Source organism: Thamnophis sirtalis, unplaced genomic scaffold (genome assembly GCF_051295495.1).
Source record: "Thamnophis sirtalis isolate CommonGarterSnake01/CBP01778 unplaced genomic scaffold, rThaSir2_p1.2 scaffold_1, whole genome shotgun sequence".
In the NCBI taxonomy this organism is placed as follows: domain Eukaryota; kingdom Metazoa; phylum Chordata; class Lepidosauria; order Squamata; family Natricidae; genus Thamnophis; species Thamnophis sirtalis.
In genome coordinates, this window is record NW_028261381.1 from 132,462,402 (window position 1) to 132,483,663 (window position 21,262).

The 21,262-nt window shown below is 34.7% G+C and overlaps 1 long non-coding RNA gene across 1 annotated transcript in view; it reads right to left on the reverse strand.

Moving 5' to 3' along the window:
* Positions 1–273: 273 nt before the first annotated feature.
* LOC148049737 (uncharacterized) overlaps positions 274–21,262 on the reverse strand; it is a 32,941-nt gene continuing 11,952 nt past the window's right edge. The window contains exon 3 of the long non-coding RNA XR_015698239.1: positions 274–348. This is a non-coding gene — a long non-coding RNA (uncharacterized LOC148049737). The remainder of the gene's footprint in view (positions 349–21,262) is intronic.

The following is a 21,262-nucleotide window of genomic DNA, read 5'->3' on the forward strand; positions in this document are numbered from 1 at the left end:
TTGTCAAATGGAAGCTTGTGCCCATATGTATCTGGGAGGTTGGTGGGGGGTTAATCCACTGATAAATTGGAATGTGTATTTGCTTTCAAAATGAATGAAAGCAATGAAAAGCCCCTCTTGAATAATAAAATCCAATCCCCATTTTTTTTACATTAAAGCAATTGTAAAAACAAATTGAATGTGAACTGTAAAAACAAATTGAATTTGATGCATTCATTTTCATGTTTGATACTTGTTTTCATTTTCAACTTGTTTCAACTTGTTAGACTCTTCATCCAATCTGTTTGAATTGTTGCAAAGACAGACATCCCCTAACTCTTGCAAGATAGTTGTAGAAGAAAATGTGAGCTGTTGGGTAAAAATAGTAAAGTTACAATGCATTCAGATAAAAGCAATTGGGAACTTATTGGAATCTCTAACTGAGGTTTTAATAATAACTTAGGTTAGGTGGGATATGGAAAAGACAAGAGCAGTATTATTTGGATGAAAAATTAAGAGTGGCAGAAGATAGGATAGAAACATGGGGAAAGTGTAATTAATATTTTTTAATGAAGAAACAAGCATGTTTGACAATAAAATTAATACTATTTCATATCTCTAAAGGCATGTTGCAAGGTCCAATCTAGTCTTGGATCCACCAATCTTTATTATGTATAAAGATTGCTGTCTATTTTTATCTTGTGGAAATTTTAAAATGAATCTTTGGGCATTCTAAGGAAAGCTAGTAAGGTTAGTGGGAGTTCTGATAAGCATTTCATTATTTCTATTTTGCTTTTAATTTTAAGTATGCAAATTTGTAATTGTTTTTCTGTTTTTATGCTTTTTATTATTGTGATATTGTTTATTGTTTGGATTGAGTTGAAAAGCTATAAAATTTAATTAATAAATATGATTTATTTAACAATTTAAGAATCTGAATAAGACTGGTTTTTGCATGGAGATTAAGCCAAAGTTAAATTCAGTAGGTATCTGCCTCAGTTGGGCTCATATACCATCAACCAACTTATACTGGTAGCTTGAGAAATAATGCTTTCTTTGGTGGTTAGCATAGGTCAGGGCTGTCAAACTCCTAGCCCACTGGCCAGATGCGTCACATGCTGCCCACTCCCATACCCAGTTTAGCAAAGGGGAAAAAAGTCCCAATACCTCATGTGATGCCACCAAGACAATGTGAGTTTGACACCCCTGAGATAGGAGAACAAACAGAAAACCTCATTTGTACCTTGAGGGTACCTTCTTGGAAGTGAGAGAATTACTTTTTTCTTCCTATAATCCTGTCAGAAAAAGAACAAAGTAGCAGGTATTTTTTCCATCTAGGATTAATTGAGTTACAACTTAATTACAACTCCGATGAACAATTCCAATAGAAAAAATTATTACACCAAATCCAATTTTTCCCTTAAATAAATTGGTTTTCAAGCAGTTTGCCCCAAATGTATTTTTACTTTTTATTCTTTTTGTCTGCATTTCATCAGCATTTGCAAAATTCATTCTTTAATACATTCTTGTGAGTATAAACATCTCATATTCAGTGTTACATACCTGATGGTAGTATGTACATTGACATGGATAATATAGTTGTAGGGAAGCCAAAAGATCTTAAATTTATCTGCTATAAGTGTGTAATTCTGTGAATTAGTTCATTCTACTTAAAACAATGAAATTCATGTGTTTTTGAGAACTTGCTTTAGGAGCTTTTGTTTTCAGACAGATTTTTTTTCTGTATATCACAAAGCTGTCTCCATGCTGATAATGTATTAATGTAAATCTAGTTTAATATTCCTGGAGACACCAGGAGCAACTTCTGCCTTCTAGATCTTAGTCTAACCATTGAAACACCAATAGTTTAGTGGAGGAGCCAACATTGCAACATGACATCATGCGGACTCGTCAGTCCAAGTCCGCCGATGGCACTTTTGCCCTGGATGGTCCGGCAGGACCTAAACCATCCCGAAGAGATGATGACTGGGAAAACAAGACCTTGCTGGTCGCAGGGACACCACAAAGTCTCTGATCGACCCAAGGGAAGCGCTTCTAACCAGCAGCAAACAGGCAGCCCCCAGGCTGACATAGTCAGACACGACTCTGGAAAGAAAGAAGAAGTGAAAGTGTTCCATCTGGTGGGGTTCTTTTTTTTTACTTTTAGAAGATTGCACTAAGAAACTTTTTTAAAGCTAAATTAGCTCTTTAAGCAAGAACAAAGAAGCAAATTTAATCTCTATTGGACTGCCTTAGAAAGTTTTTTGCTCTTGCTTGTAACAATGCTTTGTGGATTGAAGTGATTGCAATGTTTCCTATTTTTCCGCTTGAGGTGAATGGACTGACCTTTTTTCCTCTATTTCTTTTTACTACTTTAATTTTTTTTGGCTTAAACTATTTTTTAAACTTCTCCTTCTACTTGTTATAAAATTATTTTAAAGATACTTAAGGAAAAAGTATTAAAAATAGTTGAATCTGCCACTTGGAAGCCTAAGTTTGATGTTTTTTCCTCGTTGAAACAATGTATCCTGTGTTCATTCCTATTTGACTACATTGACTTTGCAACAGAAGGGTCTGGAACTTATTTTTAAAACCTGATAAAGGCTTATAAAAAAAGACTCAAGGACACAAAAACAAAGATAAGACGTCAGATGAACTTACTAATGGAGTAAATGTGAGCAAAGGCAAAAAGAAGGTAAGCTGGAAAAGTGACTTTGATAATTTGGTGCTTCATTCCAAATTCCAGGATACAGGAGAAAAAGAAAGAGTGAAAAAAGATGGAGTTAATAAGACAAATCTATCCAGAAATAAGTTTGACAACCAAAGTTAAGCTTACATTAATAACAATTCAAGGGCAACAAAACTACATGAGAGCTCTTTTAAACTACAAAGTGTGGAAAGAAGCCTTAAACTCTGGAAAGGTCCTGAAAAGAAAATTGACACAACAGCTGACAAGAGAGGAAATACCATTTTGTTACTGGAAAGACACTGGTTAATAATGCTAATTGATGAAAAAAGTTAGGTAATTATTTATGATTAATAAGTAGAGATTTTAGTACTTTGTAGACTGTTCTAGATTATCATTGAATCTTTATTCATTAACATATAATTTACTATGATACTAATAGTGAAATGATAACCTTAATTAGGATAAATAACTGGACCATAAATTGCAATTTGGGATTTGGCGAAAAGATGTACAAATCTTACAAATATTTGTTTAGATCTCGTTATGAAGATATAAATAATTTGAGTCAGAGGAGAGGAGATGTGATATAAACAAGGAAATGCTAATGTATACTTTTGGTGATTATTAAGTAGAAATGTTAACATCTCTTAGATTGTTCTAGATTTTTAATGTTTATTTTCTTAACACGTAATTAACTAATTTGGGACTAAGGGAAAAGACCCATAAATCCTATTAATAAACCTTTGTTTAAAGATGGTTATAAAGGTATAATCTCGTATGGGCCTGTGGAGAGGAGAGGTGAGATAAACAGTAAATAATCTTTAGTTAACTACAATAATAACAGAGAAATGTTAATGGATAATATTTAATGATACATACAGGTGTGTTATGGGGGGGATGCTTAGATATTTTACTGAACTGAATTTGTTTCAGAATATGTCATAAAGGGGTAATGTTATTGGAGGTTTATTGAAACTGCAAATGAATGCCAGTAGGTGGTTGTGTCTTTAAATACAAATGATATTAGATAAAAACATGTTTAAATAATTGTAACTAAATGAGAATTGTGGTACAGTGATACATAAATTTTCTTTTTTGATTTAAAATGTACAATTCAATTTGAATGAAGTATATGTAAGGATTGTGGGATACACACGAAATGTATTTGTAAACAATCTATACATTTTCTACAAGATGTAATGAAAGAGGATTCTTTTTTGTGTTTTTGTTTAATTAAAACAATAAAAAATGTTTTAAAAAAAGAAACACCAATAGTTTAAAATATAAAATTTTAAACACACTGCATCAATTCAGTCATTTATTTATGCCTTCACCATTGTTCGTTGATTACTAGCTCCTTGATGAGGGTTTCCTGGTAAGAAGCCTACTTCCTTTTACACATGCCACATCACATTGTTTATTTTCACTTATACTCTTCCAGATCTCCCATATATTTTGACTGTACATCCTTCCTTCTTCACTTACCACTGGTTGAACTGGACAATTATATTTTCTTGGCATATAATAACTGTAACTGCTCAGTTGAAGTGTCAGCCAAAAATCGGAAGAGAAAAGCCGGTTCAGCTGGGAGGAAAACAGGGCTTAGAGATATAGGTTGTTACAAGAATGGAGCAGGTCAAAGAAGGATGAACTGATCAAAGGAGGAAAAGGAAAATAACTAGGAAGTAGAAAATGATGATGTTGTGGTTTAGCTAATCTAAATTACAGGTAAGCAAGCTGATATGTGTGTGGGAGCTGCAGTCTTGTGATTTTTATCCTAATATCACACTGCTTTAGTAAAATACCAATGTACAAGATTGCCAATCAACTGTCTTGAGTAGTATGGCTCCAGGACATGTGGCTCCAGGACATGTGAACTTTGGCTCTCCTCTGAAATAGACTATCAACATTTAAATACAATAACTCAATAATCAATAATCTTTCTACAATTTTTGATTCAATCACTGTGAATTTGGAGGATAGGGATGTGGCTTTCCTGCTTCTTTGGTAAATGAACTTTATTTTCTGGTAGTGAATGACTAAGCAACAAACTTAATTTGAGCTTTTTAGTGGAATAAGAGATTTAAAAGGGGAAATGAACATAATAATGAAACAAAGAATAAAGCAGTTCTGAAAATTAACATAGGAAGGCCAAGATAAATGTGTTTCATATTGACCTGTTTGATTAGAGAAAAAACAATATCTATATTTATTGCTATCTAGAAACAACTTATGGACTTTTTGAGCAATAGAAGAAAAAATGAACATATATGATCTATGACATTGACAATTAGATATGGTAGATTATAGGAAGAAGAGAGTCAGATGTAACTTTGGAGAAATTGGTAACTCTACAATTATACTTATAACTGCTATAAAGAAGATCAGAAGGCACTTCTTTATAACTTTTTTCTTTTCTATTTTTCTTCTGTCTTTTCCTTCTGCACTTTAACTTTCTTTTTTATTTCACCTTTTTATTCTTACTGTATTTTAGTTTATTTTCATTTTTACTCATTTCCCAAAACTTATAATAAAATTATATAAAAATAAAATAAAAATATTTAAAAAGTTTGCCTTAAGTAAATACATTTTTTTTTACTTTTTTTATTCCCAAATGTCAACTGAGTTAACTTCATTCATCATTACCTTTTGCTTTACTACACTCTAAGCACCCATAGCAAGTTTCTGCATGGAATGATTAGACAGAAGAACTATACTATTTCCCACTCTCCTGCATTCTAAGTTTTAATTTGCCAAAGATATGAGGACAGATAAAAATAATCAAGTTTCCAATGCCCCCACAAACATATTTTCATAGTTCTCATTACAATATCATTTTCTCAAGCTTCCTTTTTAATAAGACTCTTCTTCCCTTCTTTCTAGGTAATTGCACCACAGCTGTACATATGTAGGAACATAGATCTACAATTTAACACATCACAGACCAAGGAAGTTGCATTGGACAAAAAAATAGAGCACATATGTGTGTGCCCTGGAAGGATGGTTGTTTAAGATAGGAAAATTGAGAATTTCTAGGATGTACAAATAATGATAAAAAAGGTAAACAACATGTGGTCAGCTACAATGAATTACACTGCTAATACAATGAAGGGATAGAGAAAGTGTGCCTATAAATCAGACCTTAGCCTTCAACTTTTCTGCAAAAATAGTCATTCATACTGAATACACTTATAGCCTGCTGGAATTCCTATTATATTAAATAAAAGAGAAGTACACTGATTGCTTATTTATTGACAAGATTAGTTCAAAATGGTGGTGCACACCTTTAAAACCTGAAATGATCTGGTGCAGAAATATTTCAAAAAGTGGGCTTTGCTAATATCAGATTGTCCATAACTTCACAATGAGAACAAGGCTTCCTTCCACCCAAAGTTTTGAGCCATTGGGTACTATAAGCTGTGACACACACATCAGAGGTAGTATTCGGCTGGTTTACCCTGGTGCAGGCGAACCAGTAGTGGCATGTCATCAAGGATGCTCTGCATATGCACAGAACCACCACATGCACACGTTCCTGGTTCTGAACTGGTAGCAAAGATGAGAGGATACCATTATTGATTACCATTATACTACAGATTTGTCCACAAGATGTGATCCACTGGAGAAGGAAATGGCAACTCACTCCAGTATTTTTGCCATGAAAACTCCATGGACAAGGTTGTCCATAGGATCCCAATGGGTTGGAATGACTTCGCAACTAACAACAACAACAACAACAATAACAACAACATAGGTTTGTCCAACTATTTTAAAGATGTTTATGATTTCAATCGTTTATTTTTATCTAGGTGTTCTACTATGGTTTATCCATCTAGCTAGCAGAAAATTAAAGGCAATATAAGCAAGAAAGTAACTTGATAATAAATGAACAGGCTGTGCCTTGTTCTCTGCATTTTAAAGAGAGGTTATAGAAAAAGAAACAAAAAACTGAAAAAGAAACCACAAAAATTGTATCTGTCTTGGGAGGGTTAGGGGGTAGGGAAATCCTAATAAGTGTTTTTTTTTTTAAATAATCCCATGAAGCAGAGAAAGCCTGCTTTGTTTGAAGAGCAAGAAAACAATATTTTCAGAAAATGAACAAAGTTCTATTCACATAGAATTCTATTGCATTAATACATACAGTATAAATGACTTGCAAGATTCACTATTTATTTTTTATTTTTGAGTAATTGTTCCTAATCTCAGGGGGGGGGGGAACTAGAAATGGATAAATACAATGTAATTTATAAATAATATTAGCTATCTAAAAGAAATCTTGCTGCCAGTATAAAAAGTAAATTGTTCCATGCACTGAGCTGCTTTACATAAACAAGTCATTGCATGTCACCTACAGAGATGGCAACTTGGGCTGTTGTATGTAAGAGATGCATGCTAATAATCTCACTTATATACTGTGCGGAATTATTTGAAAATGATGACCAGGGAATAATGGAAGTTGGAAGTCCGCTCTTCCTAAACTTGCTGAGATTGAGAAACACTGAATAATATAAGCATGAGCGTCCTATGATGATTGACATACCAATTGAGAAGAGCCATGCAGTGTTAAGATATGGGAAATAAATTCTGGCATATGTGGCTATAGCAAGCTCCTAGGTAACTTATATTTCAGGTCAAAATGGTAAGGAATCTATGGGACTGAATATCTCCACTTACATTACAGGTAATCCTTGATTTACAACTGATCATTTAACAACAATTCAGATTTATTGTAAAAGAATCCAGAAAGCACAATCCAAAAGCATTTCCAGCCATCAAAAAATGTGATACCTTCACCCCCACCACTCCCCATGGTCAATTGACTGTGTTTCAGTCCATGACAACTGGCTCACATTTACAACTGGATGTAGTATCCCATAGTCGTGAGACTGCAATTTGGTACTTTTTTTGCTAATTTCTGTCTTTTCTTTTCTCTTTTTGCCACTTTTCAGCAAAAGTATTCATTTGGGAGAATGGGTTTGTACTTACAACTACATGCTTCATTTAAGGCCTGCCATAAAAATGATTGTAAAATTAAGTCTGGTCACATTGGTCTCTCAACAGATGACAGTCAGACTGTATGAAATTCTGGTTGCAATTACAGTCATAAGTCAAGGTGATATAACAAATCCATTAATCAATGATTGAAATAGCCCATGCTAACTCTCTTACTTCTCTGTTTTAGTGGGACCTGTATTTAGAATAATAGCTCAGCTTCATAAAAGATGAATCAGTGATGATTTATTAATAGGCTATTAATGGAGTCACATGCATGCATGCTCACACCTTCTGATATGAAGGCAATTCTTTGTTTAGCAGATAATATACTTCCATAGAATTGGCACTGCTATAGAGCATCATAAAATAAATGTTTTCTTCTCTTACAATATGTTTCTATTACATAATTCCTTTTCTTTGTCAGTGTAGTATTTGTGATTCAATGGGTCATAATTAATGCTATCCATGAAGTATGAAGTATGAGGCATGTTTTTTTCTTCTTAACCTTTTCCACAAACACTTCATTCGCTAGTAAGGATTTCCAAGCCATGTGTTTGAAAGGGGTTGAAAGTTTTCTTGGTAAGCAAATTTCTTGACATAGATTGAGTTCTTATTGTTCACAGTGGTTCTGCAAGTATGTTCTGCTTTAAATTTATAGGTATAATATGATATAGACCAGCAATGACGAACTTTTTTTGGCTCGCGTACCATAAGGGGGGATCACAGGGGGGGTCATGCGCAGGAGTGCCGCACCTTAATGCAATGTGTGACCCACTCCAGTGCGCATGCATGCATGACAGGAGTTCCCCCATTTTTTTGCACGCTTTTTTCATTCTCCCCAGGCTCCAGAGGCTTTACAGGAGCCCAGGGAGGGCAAAAACAGCCCCCTCCGGAGGCCCTCTGAAGGCTTCAGGGTCCTTCAGGAGCAAAAAACGATCCTATGAGTAAACCAAAAGTCACTTCCGGTTTGCTCATTCGTAGGGTCCTTTTTAGTCCTCCGGAGGCTTCAGGGAAGCCTCCTGAAGGTCTCTGAAGCCTCCAGAGGGATTAAACTGACCCTACGAGCAAACCGGAAGTCCGTTCGCAAACTTCTGGTTTGCCCATAGGGCCATTTTTTTTTTGCACTCTGGAGGCTTCAGGGAAGCTCCTGAACCCTCCAGAGGGTCTCCGGGGGAGGGTGGAGGGCTCTTTTCACCCTCCCCAGGCTCCTATAAAGCCTCTGGAGCCTGGGGAGGGTGAAAAATGCTTTAAAAAAGGCTGAACACAGCTAGCCAGTGCATGCATACCTGCTGGCCAGCTGACAGGGCAACGCCTCATGTGCCCTGACAAATGGTTCTGCATGTCACCTGTGCATGCATGCCATAGGTTCACCATCCTGGGTATAGACTATACAGTAATTAAATTTGTCATGGAAATAGAATTGATCCACCTTTAAATGCCTGCATTTTATGTATTTTAAAGAACATATTAAAAGAAGTTTTAAAACTATGGAATTGTAATTATGAAATAGCATCCTATTCTTACTTAATGTCTAACAGATTTTAGGTATTTATGTTTTGACCATATTTTATGGTCACAAGTATCTGGATTATTATTTTTTCTTTAATATTATATAAGAAAGAATTGTGCATGAAAATACTATATAATGATTTTTTTTTGAGGGGAGAAGTGTGCTTAAAAGATCTTGTTGATGGAATGCAAATGCAATTTGCAAATTGTGGGGTCTTTGATGCTCTCTGAGCTTGGTGGTTTTCTTTCAGACGTTTCATTAACTAACTTGGTAATAACAACATTGCTAGAAGGGAGTGAGATTTGCTTATATTCTTACATACTAGTGGCTTTTCTTTTCATTGTTGGTGGAGTGTTCTTGATGGTTCCTTGATTGGGCTTCTGTTTACTGTTATCCTGTTATCAGCATTGGTAGTTCCATGATTGGGGTATTTTTTATTTGACAGTTGGTCTAGTGCTAATATTGGTGTTATATCTTCTGATATTTACGTTAATTGTTGGTGAAAAGATGACAGAGAGGACCAAACCCTACAGTTCAATCTTAAACTACAAATATTGTTTTAATTAGTAAATTATTGCAATTCTTAAGAACAATGTACATATTGCACAATGTACAATGTGCAACTAGCATATGTTTATTTATTCACAACCTCAATCAAGCACCTATCATTATGAAATAAACTGAGACTTAAAAATTAAGAACAGTGATTATTATTACAAGAGACCAATTTTATATTGGGTATAAAATTTGGGATTTTACAGAGAGAAATCTATCACAGAATACCAGTCTTGATCAACTTTGGAAATCTGACATTCCGGGCAGAGGATATTTTCAGAAGTACTGTATGTTTTAAAATTATAGATAGAATTTGTGGTATATATCTTTTATTCCCGAACCTATTTTTTTTTTAAAAAAACCTAAATATATACTTTATTTTTGTGTTTGTGAATTTTATGTTTATGGATCATTATAAATTATGAGTTATCACATTCTGGTAAAAGTTCAAATCGATTTTGATACTTTGGGCATTTTTTTAATCTTCATACAAAGCTGACTAAAAGGCAATTGGATCAAATGTTCCTAAATTTTGTTCTGTTAGCTAAATATTACATGAATAAGACATTTAGCTTATTTTATGATTGGAGTTTGCAATATTTGTATTCTGGGTATATACTATTTTTCCAAAGGATTTGCCATTATTTCTGTTTAATTTAAGTTAAGCTAGAAATTGGTCCTTTAAAGCTAAGCTTCTGCAGGCAGCTCTATATTATTTTTCATTTGTTTGAATTTGTTTAACCCCTATAACAGTAACTTGAACCATCATGCTGATAATAATGATACATGAAGATAAAAGGCAGAAGGAGAATGTTAGAACAAAATAGATTAAGCTCCCCATATGAGGAGCTAATGTAATTGTTCTATACAGTTTATATTGCATGTATATTAATACCCTACATTAAGAGCACATTACATAAAGTATGATCCAATAAAAACAGACAACCATTAATCAAGCATTAGGACTGATGGTTCTTCTTATGTCTAGCATTAAGGATGTGCAGATACATCTTAATAATCTTTCAATAGTTAACTTAAAACAGAAGTTTCAATTTAAAACGGATGTTTTATTCTGTTTTAATTCTGAGAAAGCAAACGAGGTACATGAAATCATACAGTATCTGGAATTAAAGGAGACATTGTTCAGAATACCAGAGATACTTAGAGAAATTGTTTCCTCCTAGCAGAATAGCAAATGATGAACAGAGATATCACATGTTAGCATATTTACCATTCTGAAATAATAATAAAAGCTCTGTACAGGAAGACTAGAAAAATAATGACAATGAATTATGCCCTTCAGCAGTAACGTTTGACAGACATTACTTAGCAAAGAAAACAGATGGGCATGGAATGTTGCAAATATATCAGTTGATTGATGAAGAAAAAGTGCATTGGAAGAATAGTTGAAGGACAATGAAGAAGATTGAAGCTAGTATACCCTAAAGGCAAACTGAATACTGGAAAAACCAAACAAAGACCTACAAAAAAGACCAAATGAAGAATAGAAAAGATATATGACAAGGCAAGTATTACATAGTCAAACAAAGAAGCATGTTATCCATAATACCCAAGACTTAGTTATTAATAAGAAAGTCTAGATAGTGGACATGGCAGTAACTGAAAACAGAGAAAGAACTGGAGAAAATCACAACATGTGAAGACTTGCAAATATAAGTAGAATGTTTGTGGCAAAAGAAAGCAAAGACAATACCAGTAGTAATGAATGCTTTTAGGTACAATCCCAAAATATTAGTAGTCCTTAGATGCCATCAGCATTGACAAAATTAGCACGAGTCACTTGCAAAAGGCAACTTTTCTGGTAACAATTTGCATCCTGCAACAATACCTTTGATATTATTAAACAACAATATTTGCTTATACAAGGTTCTTACAAAAATTTGGTAAGTGGATAAAAATGCTAAATTCAAGCTAAATACCTGGTGATTGTGTGACCAACCATAATCATAATCTAAGCTTTGTTTGATTTATAGCTGAACTTTACCCCTGTTCCTTCCCTCCCCTCAGTCTGTGTTATACATCACATTCCCCTATAAGATGCACCCCTACCAAGCCTGCTGCAGTAATCTGAGATCTGACTTCATCTGACAGTATGCATGGAATACAATCCTCCCTTTTATTACTAGGACAACACTGGGAGTTGACACATTTAGCATCTGACACATCACTTGAACACCACTTACACTTGGAACAACTTATAGTTTGTGCTGATACTATTAACATAATCAACCAACCACATCTACAACACAACAAAATCTGCAGAAGCCTTCATAGGACAATATAAGAACATTTTATTCACACATTTCTCAATTATACAAAGTCCACAACTTACAACACTTCATTTAATAATTTATATGTGATAGCAATTTGGACGCTTGGCAACTGGCTCAAAATGATGACTGGTTGCAGTACTGTATTGTCACATGATCATGATTTGCAACCTTTTTTTTGCTGGTTTACAGCAAAACTTTTGAAAACCTCTCCACTTTTCAACTTCAATCTCTCAACATTTCAACTTTTGAATGCTCTCCTAATCCATGCCCTCCTAAGCCAGCCTTTTTGCTAATTTATAGCAAAAGAAATGGCAGAAAACATCCATTGGAGAAATTTGATTTCCTTACCAACTGAGTTGCTTAACATTTTACTATCATTTCTCCTGTGATTTACATAATAATCACAATAAAAATGGTAGTAAAATCAAAATGGGTCACATGGTGACTCACTTTATGACTGCCCTGTCCTATATGGAAATACCAGTCCCAATTATGGTTATAAATCAAGTACTACTTCTAATATATCGCATTCACCCCTGCTTAAAAAAAGCTGTCCTTCCTGCTTTTTAACTTCCATGCCCACCCCAGTTCCGCGAAAGGAAAAATGTTGCAATACGCCACATGATGGCAACATGATGCCGCACGTTTGACACCCATTTGCTAAAGAAAAGTTCCCTGAAGATGGGCTGCAGCAAGAGTCCGAAAGCTTGGAAGACAAAACCTCTGGTATTGGTGACTGACCCAAACTGGATCCTGCAGCATTATCCTGGGACACATATTTGCCCTCATTTGTGAGCATTTACTGGCTGGATGCCCTTCCTGATGTATACGTGGGGTTCACAGCAGATGGTGGTTTTTTTGCGCCCAGAGAAAAATAACTACTGCTACCTTCCGATTGTGAGGAGAGAGCTCCACCTCTAGGCCACCATGCCACTCTCTGAAACTTCTTCCGTAAAGTTCAGTTATTCCTTTTTTGTTCCATAAATTTTGCCCTATGGTCTCATGTTTTCATATTTTTTACCATCCACAACTGTTAAGTTAAGCACCAAAAAATGATATATATATACTTATGTCATGTGGATGGACTAAATATTATGAACAAGTGTCTTAATGCCAACCTGTTTAGATTTCTGATTTTTTCTATAATATGTCCCTCAGCATTTTTCATTAGGCTCTTTCCTGCCCCATAATTATTTCTGCCTGACATGCATTCCCAGCTCATCTAGTATGAACAATTTATTGTGCCAAGGGGACTTCTAGAGTAAAATGAACCATGTGTTCCTATTTTCCAAAGACAACTGAGTGATAATGTATTATATTGCTGTGTCTGTGATATAATGGTTGTATTTGGCATTTGCGCAAATGTTTGATGATATATCATTTAGTGTTATGTATTTTTCCTCCTCAAGGAGTGCCATGGGGAAGGGATTTCTTCTTTTACTCCCACTTCATAATTCATTTAACAGGAAATAAATTTTTCACTGAAAGGAGTTACTTGGTGGCATTTTTCTGGCACTATTCCAGTACTCTAACTGGCACTATGAAAATATTACACATCTGGTTGCATGTCAAAATGTTCATATATTGCCTCTGGATAATGATGAGAAATAAATGAAAAGAGAAGCAATAAAATTGGCAATCCATAGATATTGTAAAATGTTCTCTGTTTTCTAAAGCTTAAAATCCAAAAATCCTTTTAATGGACTTCATTTTCTACACATTGCTTTAAAAATGTAAATGAATCCTATCTCAAACGATCTGCTAATCCAAGGAGTTCAGTACAGGTTTAGGACCTAAAATCTTTTGGGTGATGCCACCAAATGATCATTAATATTGTAACTGCTAAAATGAAACATAATGTCCATCCACAGTAGAATTTCCCATAGAAGTGAAAGGAACTGCAGGAGCTAAGATTGCAACAGACTGAATACAGGTAATCCTGAATGTATGGCCAAAATTGAGTCCATCTTTGCTTGTGAGAAGGTCACAAAAGATGTTTACATGACCCCAGGACACTGCAACCATCATAAATATGAGTCAGCATGCCAAGGATATTTGATCATGACTATGAGGATGCTGCAACAGTCATAAATGGGAAAATGGTCCCTTTTTTTGAGAGCCATTATAACTTCGAACAGTTGCTAAACAATCTGTTCTAAGTCAAGATTCCCTATAGCTACAATATATTTGCATATGGGTTAAGACAATGTGAAAACAATATTTTATTTATGCATACTTTATGCACTAAACAAAATCTTGACTGACCTTGATTTTTTTTAAAAAAAATCTCATTTTTATTTACCTTAGAGCAATTAAGGCATGTAAGTAATCTTGATATGGTATTGTAGCATTGACATAATAATGCAGCATTTTTCAATTTACTTGATCTAGCTCAGTTTAATCCAGTATAATTTAATAGATGCTATGCAAAAAAGAATAAAGGAATATTAAATTAGAATAACCCACTCATAATGATATCCTTATTAGCATGTTGATCTGTTAGGTGAAGGATTACAAATTATAGTTGTTTTAAAAAATGAAAGATGATATATAACAGATGACCTGACAGCTACAGTATTAATGCCAAGCTGACATATAAATTTCACATTAGCTTTCTGATTCATTTAATGTGAAATGCACTATGCCCTAAACTGTTGCATACATATGAACAGTTGCATATACAAAACATAGTCTATGCATTCTAAAGATTATATCCAGAGGTAGAAAATTCCTCTCCTTTGAAATTCAGATTAATTCCAAATGTAATTTATATCTTGAGAAAAGGTCAATCAGAGCCTCAATACCTGTTACTTTTGATATTTGAAGGGTGAAACAATTTCTTCATTCAATGAAGAAAAACTGTACTAATTAAATCTAAGGATCAGATCCATGGAGTACATCTATATCTGTAAAAATGACTTAGAGGAAAGAGGAACCATTCAAATGAAAATGCCATGGAATTATGCCAGTGGTAATATTTTCAAAGTAAGAAAAAACCAAGTTTGCATGATTGCTTATTTGGAATGAATCATCTGTGGTCAGTGGAACTTATTTGTTGGCACAGTTTTCATCAACATATTCCTTGCAACATGTTTGATTACACTTTCCATAATTCCCAGCCATTATTGCCAATGGCCTAAATTAGCCTAAAATCTTATTCATAAGCATGGAAATGGTGTTATTAATGTAATGTAATTTAATTTAATTTGCCATCTAATTCCCATACAATTGATGGCAGTTTACAACTAAGTACCAATTTATACTGTATATATGTTTGTATGTATACCTACAAGAGACACAACAGACAGAATAAAAGTAAAGATAAAGGTTTCCCTCGCACATATGTGCTAGTTGTTCCTGACTCTAGGGGGCAGTGCTCATCTCCGTTTAAAAAACGAAGAGCCAGCACTATCTAAAGATGTCTCTATGGTCTTGTGGCTGGCATGACTAAATGCCGAAGACATACAGAAGACTGTTACCTTCCCACCAAAAGTAGGTCCTATTTTTCTACTTGCATTTTTATGTGCTTTCAAACTGCTAGGTTGGCAGAAGCTGGGACAAGTAACGGGAGCTCACTCCATTAAGTGGTGCTAGGGATTCAAACCACCGAACTGCAGACCTTCTGATCGACAAGCTCAGTGTCTTAGTCACTGAGCCACTGGGTCCATTGACAAAGAGAATAATCAAACCCAAATATGATTTGTCATCCTCCTACTTGCTGCATTTAAAATTCCAATAACCTTTCTATGGAAGGAAATCAGAGATATTATGTGGACCCAAAACCTTTTCTTTATTGGAATTTTGTACATAGGTTTTGTGACAATGAATAGTTTAAGACAAGAGTTGATTCCTCTTCTACAAAATGAAATTGGTTTGATCTCAGAGCATATCAAAGAACAAATAGAACACCACAGATAACAACTGACTAGTTATATATCATTACTTACTTTGCCATCCCAAGAAAGATTCTCTTTCAGTGTGAAGTTCCAAATTTTAACCTCAGCACTTTTATAAAGGAAATTCAATACAATCCCTCTGGGTTTTGGAACTGTGCTTTTGGCTCCAGTGCTGTTGAATCCATCTTTCATGTATTATTACCTTGTTCCTTATATAATGATATAAGGTCAGAGACATCTGGTCTTATATTTATATTTTTTATGAATATATTTTATTTATATTTTTGACCCACAGAAAGCTGTGGGTCAAATCAAGATGACCAGAATCCCAGTTATTTTCTATGTGCATGACACACTTGATTTTTTTTTTAAAAAGGGTAACACTTCCGTTGCAGAATCCAATCTGCCATCTTGATTATTTTGACATTTCACTCACACAGGAATCCCCCCATTTAGTACTTACATGTTCCAGGTTAAAGTGTCAAAATGTCTGCTATTTTTTTTTTAAATCAGACAATAAAGCTTTTGTTTCACACAATATTGCAAAGTTTTGTACTGCAGCTGACAATATCTACAAGTAAGTAACCTTGGGTTCGTTTGAATAATATCTCCATATGTGTTTCTTCAGAAGGATTTTTTCTTACATTGTTGGTATTTAAATGCCATTTTTTTATCTTGACTGGTTTGTGCAGTGTTGATCTTTGATTAAAATAAATTGCATTATTTCCCTTTTCCTTCTTTGCTTCCATCAGCTTTATCTGAATCTATCGACTGTGGTTTGTCTTCCCAAACAAGATTTGCAACCCACAGTTTGAAATGAGGAGGAGCGTGGAAAACAATGTGTAAACATAAGGTTTAATTCACTGGTTATTTCATTATATACAATTAATATGGATGATATTAATATTATCTTTTATTATATAACAAAATAATAATATTTATAGTATTACTATGATTTTATTTATAACTTACCTGAGAAACAAAATTAAAGCAGAGGATTTTTTACATTAAATATTTTTAAGAGATGTGAAAGAGAAATAGTACCTATAGCGTCCAATATTTTAAAAACATACTGATTTGTTATGATAATAACAATGAAAAATGCATAAGATTAAAAATAAACCATAGTTTAGAGTTACACATGGTTTACCACTACTGGTATGTTTGCCTATATAATAATGCAGTTGTGTGGCATTGTGCAGTTTTGCGGAGAAGAAAGGCAGCCATTTTGATAATTTGTAGATATGGACCCCCTATTTCTCACTGGTTTTTAAATGAAAATCTTTTGACACAAAGCTGAGGAAAGAAGATTTTGAAGCAGAGTTATCGGTCCAGTCCAATGCATACAAGATTAGTGCCAGTTCTATCAAACAGATTTTGTTTTCAATCTTTGATGGCAGTTGTTATGAGCAAATTTTGACCTCCAAATGTCAGGATCTCTTTCCAGCCTCCTAAATGGAAATTCATAATGAATATAGAAATCGCAATATATCTCTGGAGCCAAAATGCTTGAGACTTACATGGTTAGGTGGTCAGTGCCAGAGAGTTCATCCAAATTATTCATCTTAGCAATGCAAATAGCTGCAAATAACTATATTCTTGTAAGCACATGTACTCTATAACTCCATTGTTGATAAAGGTCTTTGCCCTGAAGCATCAACGTTTTATATTTCCCACAGTAATCTGGCAGGCATACTGTTCTACAGCAGATGTAGGCTCTTTTTGTTCTCATAAATGCATGGTGCTTAAAACCAATATTTCCCCCCCACTATATTCTATATATTACTGTTGGCTGTGACAAAAGATAAGAAAAGGAAGGAAACGTAAGGTAATCCTGTATAATTTATAAGTAACTGAACCAAGCAGCCATGGGCTGTGGTAATTCTGGGCTGTAATGCATCATAAGTCATCTGACTTGTATTCTCATTTAACAATACATCCCTAATATCCCTACTAGGGTGATGAGTACAAAGCTGCCAAGATCAGAGATGTCATCACCCAAGGAACAAGCTAAGAGGAGTCCTCAGAGTAAGCAGAAACCTTCTATTTTCCTTGATGAAGTGCTGCAAAGCCTCTCCTAAACAGCACAGAGACTTCAAAACTAACACAGGTGCTGGTTCACACCACTTTGGGAGAACTTTCTGAGCAGTTTGGTTGTTGGAAGAAATCATTAGGGCAGAGAACCAGTTGTTACATTATTTGAATCCCACCACTGAGACCATCCAGATCACATTACCAAATCTCTGTGTTTTGGGTGACAGCTTGAAAAGACTGCAGGACTGCCACCTCTCAGTTTCTGGAAGCAAGTTTGGAATCTGGTCTCGTGCTGCAAACTCTGTGCTCCAGGACTCTAATTTTTGGCATTACTTCTAACTTTGGCTTCTTCCTGAGCTCAACTTTGGCATGTTCTTCAGAATTCTATGGCATCACAATGCTCCCTGACCTTGATTTATTTGACTTTTGCATGGTAAATGCATATCCCACATATTTTCCCAGTAACCTTATTCATTTCCCCTGCTCCTTACCTCTTCCACATATACAGCCTTTCTTGTTTCCTGCCCTTGTTTCTTTGCTAATCACCTCTGACCTCAGCACACTTCCAGCATATGCTTGATTCCTGCTCCTTGAAATGTCTTACACATAGTTGCACTATCCCTGTGTGCAGTTGCCTACTCTTTAATCACTCATCCTTACCCTTGAAACTGAAACATAAAATGTTGAGCATAAAAATCCATGACACTAAGTAGTAACTGAAGGAATGTTGAAGTAGAGTTGCTTGAGATGTTTAATTCAAATAATTAAATTCTTATAGAAAATAGCCTAGTTGCACATTATACCAAAAGACTAAAGCAAAAGGTTTCTGTTTTTGCATTTCTTCAAATGTTGTGATGAAACTCTGCACTATAAAATAGAATTTAGAGTACAAGTTTGGAAATAAAAGACATTCAACAAAAATACAATTTTAAATGGCAAACGAGAATTCAGTTGCTGCTTAATAATTATTAAGATGAAAATTATATTTCATGGGTTTCAAAAATACACATGAAATTGGAGGAACAAGGCACATATTTAGTATTAGGGATTATTTTGTTCTTTCTAGCAATGCAGGTGATATTCAATGAGGGTAAAGTAGCAACATGAACCTGCAGTGCTGAATTCAGACTCTAGTAAACCTGGAATAAAAATACACTTACTCAAGTAGTTATAGCTAGCTACAATTTATTTGCTTTGACTAGCACTCTATTTCTGCAGCACATGGAACAAATTAAATCAAATGGAGTTTACCACAGAAGCGTAAATCACAAATTGGCAGACCTGGCTTAATCTCATATATGTATGACTATTTTCTCTGCTCAGCATTTTATGAAAACGAACTAAAGTAGGACTTACAAGAGACAGGAGAAGAACTGAAAAAGAAGAAATGTTAAGCCTTCACTGTGGCTGTTTGGTTGATGAAAAGATGCACCACAAATCAACTGCATATACACTGAGGCTGTGGAAATACAATAAACTTCCCCAATTTCAAGGTCACTCAGTAGAAGCAAACGTTCAAAATCTGTTTATAATACTAGCTTTGTGTAAAACCAAAATACCAAGGGATCTACAAAATGAACAAAAAAGGAAGCGGCAGGTCAAAAGATATGGCAAGATTAACTAACTCACCTGTTGTTGCAAAGACATCAGAATGACAGTAAGCCGAACTTCATGCAGCGGTATTTGCAAGGGGAAATCATAAAAGCCAAGATGATAGCTGCAAACATGCAATCTAAACATAGGACTTAAAAGGGGGTCTTTCATTACATAGTTGCAGCTACTTTCTTGACTTTTTAACACATACACACACATTTCATGGCTTCATGAAAACCGTTCTATGGTCCATTGTCAAAATCAATGGCCCCATCTTGAAGTTCCCATTTAGCCTAACTTTTGAAACCAAGGAGTACTTCACAAAATGTCAGACAGCAGTCTGCTTGGTGGACTTCTACAATCCAAAACCCTTACCACATCCAAAACTCTTGTGTACATTAGGATGAGACAGAGACACTTTAAGAATAGCAATTACTCTACTATAGTTGCCTCAGAATGTTCCTTTACAGCAATGGTGCACAATATTTATAATAGAGCTGCATACGTGTAATTCTGGACTTATGACCACTTAGTGACTGTTCAGAGTTATTCTCTCTCTGTGTCTGTCTGTCTGTCTGTCTGTCTCTCTCCATCTCCCTCTCTCTCTCTCAGACACACACGCACACACACACACACACACACACATCATATGATTGCACTTTGTGCATTCAGTAAACAACTGAGTACTATACTAGAATCCCTCTGAAAATTTGTTGTCAAATTGGAATTAGTAAGGATAAATTTCTAAGACAACTAGTGATAATTTTAATGCATTCAATCAATTCAACATCAGTTACATTTACACTCACTCCTATTTTTTTGTATGTTGCCTAATTACTTTTTAAAAACTGAGTCCCAATCTTGGAAGAACCTTTTGGCCATGGCAGTTTGCCTAAAACAGGGAAACAGAAAAACCTGTTTGGCTTTACAGTTTAAAACCATCAAAATGTGTAATTTTTAGAAGTTACATTTCAGAAATCTAGTTTGATGAATTCCAGACTTTTTCTCACACTGCTAAATGCTGACGATTGGCCTACCCACCCTGAACTGACTAGGTTTACAAAGAAATCATACAATTTCTGAAGATTAGTTAAATACTTTCCTTTTTCCCCAACCTTGAATATGGATATACTAATGTGTAGAAATAAGATATTGTTTCTGTTTCTCTGCCTTTTTGCCTATATTTTTTTGAGAATTTCATTCAAGCTTCTCTTGATGGGGCTTTTGAGTGAATTCAGGAAAACTGCAGATAGCAAAAGACAAAGGAAAGATAGGACATTGCAAGGAAAGACAGAGCATTTACATATTCTCCTTGATCACCTTGTAATTACATAAACTGAAAACTACTGGCATGAGGATTTCACTTATGTAAATGTTCTCTTTTTATCGAACAGAAGTGGGGAGCTTTGTTTTCCTGCACAATAATGGCTTACAGTAAATTTCATATCCAATACTGTGGAGATACCATGTACAAATACCCCTTTCTTTTTAATAAGGAAACAATAAGCAAACTCCCATCATGCAGCAATTTACAAACACAATACAAGACACCCAGTGTTAATATTATGCCCTTCAATGAGGTTTATGCTCAGAGCTCATATTTATCTTTAGGAGAGATATAATAAGTCCTAACACATAATGTTTTTACCTGCTCTGCTGTTTTACATTCCCCTGTCAATTGTACAACACTGACTGTAAACCAATATTGATGCATTAA